The following is a 3,738-nucleotide window of genomic DNA, read 5'->3' as shown; positions in this document are numbered from 1 at the left end:
TCTCTCACACACACACACACACACTCACACACACACACTCTCACACACACACACACACACACACACACTCGCCGACAGCCAATCAATGACATCACAGGCTATCTAAAGTATGTGAAAAAACAAAGCTGGATGCATGTAGCTATGAAGTGAAAAAAATTGGTGAAAGGTTTCACTCAAGTCCATTTCAAATAATTACAAAGAAGCAAGTGAATTAAACATGAAATTAAACATGATAAAGTATAAAGACTTAAAGACAAGTTGAAGTACTGAAAGACTGAAATAATATTTTCTTGTACAATGTAGCAATCTTTGTTTTATTAACAAATCTTTTTTTTTACAGTGCATGTATAGCATACTGACAACAATATGTTATCCAATTAAAGCATAATTACATAATATATTAAAAAATGAATAAAAAATGAATTTTTAAACCCCGGGTTAATACAGTTTAAACTCTGGAATCAGCAATGTTTCCCGTTTATGAATCCTGCCCGAGTTGCAGTGCTAAACTAGAAAATGCTTGTTTAATTAAGTATTCATGCTTTTTAAGTATGTAAATGAGAGGTTAACCCAGGGTGATGACTATTATGGCCAAACACGATTTAGCTCAAACTGACATATATAATGAAAATAAATGATTAGTACCGCATTAAAACTAATGATTTCTTTTATTACTACTTGTCAACATGAAAGCTTATGAGTCGGAGCTGAACACATATGTGATTTGAATGCTGTATAGAGGTATGTAATGGCAGCTTCCACATCATTAGCACCTCTCAGTGATGTTGCATATGTGCAATCTGATGGGAGTCTGTCCCAGTCATGCATGCCACATTGCAACAGCTGCTGCAGAGTCTTTTTTTAATGCGAGAACAAAGCTGGGAAATAGGACAAGTGATCTCTAAAGGTTACAATAGCTGTGTATTATAAATGGATATTTATTGCTCTGTATGCCTGAAGGTGAGATAAGAACACAGAGGCTGAGAAAGGGGGCGTTTACATGACTCCGTTTTCAACAAAGAATGGATTTGGTCCGTTCTTTTACACAACAATGGCGTTTTGGGAGCCTTTGGGAGAACGGGTTTTCAAAGTGTACATTTTTGAAAACGATACTGTTATTGTCTCTGTGTAAACTACAAAAATGTGAATTTGTGAAAACAGTGACGTCATGTGGATGCATATTACGTGTTCAGTCTATAGGTACAGTATGTGTGCAGGTGCGTAGTGTTTCTTTACAAAGTAACATGGCAACTAATGGCATGGCATGAAAAATACGACATTTTTAGTCGTTTTTGGGGATCATTTTGACAACAATGTCATCTGTATGCAAAACTTTTCAAAAACGCAGAGGAATTTTTTAGTACATTGTTGTTTAAATGTACCCAAAGACACATGGATGAATCACATGTCCAGTCACATATGTGACCCTGGAGCACAAAACCAGTCTTAAGTCGCTGGGGTATATTTGTAGCAATAGCCAAAAATACATTGTATGGGTCAAAATTTTTCTTTTATGCCAAAAATCATTAGGATATTAAGTAAAGATCATGATCAATGAAGATATTTTGTAAATTTTCTACTCTAAATATATCAAAACTTCCGTTTTAATTAGTAATATGCATTGCTAAGGACTTTATTTGGACAAATTTAAAGGCGATTTTCTCAATATTTAGATTTTTTTGCACCCTCAGATTCCAGATTTTCAAATAGTTGTATCTCGGCCAAATATTGTCCTATCCCAACAATTCCATACATCAATGGAAAGCTTATTTATTCAGCTTTCAGATGATGTATAAATCTCAATTTCGAAAAATTGACACTTAAGACTGGTTTTGTGGTCCAGGGTCACATTTCACCCCAAAATCCATACATCCAGATGTTCTTCACATTAAGAAAAAATGGTTCTTTTAAGAACTGTTCTGCACTGAAATATTCTTTAGGGAACCCAAAATGGTTTTTCGACACGGCATCGCTGTGAAATCCCCCCTTTGGAAGCTTTATTTTGTGAGCTGGAGGACTGTAGTGGTTTTGGTGTGCAGTAGAGCGGCTTCACACAGCAGAACTGGGTTAAACATGGTGCTGCGAGAGGCTTTACGTAACATCTCTCTAACGATGACAGCCTCTCGTTCTCTTTGCCTCCTCAGGAATCTGGCCTGACCTCCCAACATGCACTGCATGCGTTCACAGTCACATCACTGATTTCAGCATCGCCTTGCTGTGGTGATGACAAAACACTAAAGAGTGTACACTTGAGAGACGAGTAGGTGTGGGAGAGGTGGGTGGTGGGAGGAATAAGATAATCGGTGTATGAGTGTGTAATGAGTCACAATGTAGGACTCTTGAAGTTTCATCAAAGCGGTATTGTCTCTGTGATTATGCATGTCCTTTCAAGAAGGTGGCAAACTAAAATCAGATTATTGAAACGTTGCTAATTAATATGCAGGAGATCACATGTATGTGAGCACACAAGGAACCAATGACACACAATATTGAACTAGTGAGGTACCATATTGCTCTGGGAATTAGTTTCCACAGGCCCAGCTGTTAGCACAATTCCCAAAGGCATAAAACATAATAAATACCCTCCAGGAAACATTGTTTTGGCAGGAGATATTATGCTAATGTCAAAAAGTCTTTTAAGGATGAAAACAATCTTTTAAGGACAATTGTAAGAAATGGAGAAATATTAATTGAAGCTGAATTAAAAACTTAAAAGGGGCCAAGAAAAAATATTTGAATAACACTTTAAGGTTATGTAGTTACATATTGCATGCACTTACTATACTAATAACTAGGTGTGTAGCGATTCACTCGTTTTCTCGATGCATCGATTACAAACCCTGATGATGCAATGCATCGATTTTGAAACATGGATTTTTGAATCGTGAATCGTCAATTTCGGACAGTAATCGATTTAAAATGCTAAGAATCCCGATTTCTATAGCGATTCAATGCTTTCAAAATATATACACATTCAATTACTACAAGCACGAATGAATGGAGACCTTAAACAGTGTTCGTGCCCTCGCATCTCTCTTTCACGCGCTCCACTATTTACCGCCTGTGACTGTCACAAGATTGCGCTCGCGCTCCGTTCGTCTCACTGACACATTTTTTGAGCAGCTATGTGACCAGTAATGCTAAAGTGAAGTAGTTTTACTTTTCTGTAGTTTTTCAATGGCTCTCGGTCATGCCGATGACATTACCTGAGCAGTCGAAGGCTGCGCATTTTTTGTATGGACAGAGCAAAAATGTAAGTGTTCAAAGCATACGCACAGTTCCATTGAATGATAAATGTGTTTTAACAATGTTGTTGAACCGAATGTACGAAGGAAACTGTTAAAATAACCACAGCATTAACAATAACCTTGAAATAAGTGCGCAAGGTTTATCTCATAATCAGATGCATGAAAGTAGCATTCGTTGCTATAGCAAACAGACATCGGGTGCGTTTTCTTTCAGAATCATCATTCGCCGATGGAGAGGAAAAGTTAAATACTATAGCATTTTATTTTATGAAAATGAGATAAAGACGTTTTCGTACTGAAAGAGAAGTGATCTTGCGCTCAAAGAACTTAAGACGTGCCAGGAAATGCCTAATATGGACAAAGGCATCTGTCACTGCAGCTAAGCAGCTAAGCTCAATAAAAAGCCGAACGAACCGAAACGTTAAGACAATAAACACAATAAATAAATACAATTTATGAATGATGCAGTGCTAATTGACATATCATTTAT

The sequence above is a fragment of the Sinocyclocheilus grahami genome, unplaced genomic scaffold (genome assembly GCF_001515645.1).
Source record: "Sinocyclocheilus grahami isolate Dianchi unplaced genomic scaffold, SAMN03320097.WGS_v1.1 scaffold319.1, whole genome shotgun sequence".
Lineage (NCBI taxonomy): Eukaryota > Metazoa > Chordata > Actinopteri > Cypriniformes > Cyprinidae > Sinocyclocheilus > Sinocyclocheilus grahami.
The sequence above is the reverse complement of the archived record's forward strand: the minus strand, read 5'-3'. Positions refer to the sequence as shown.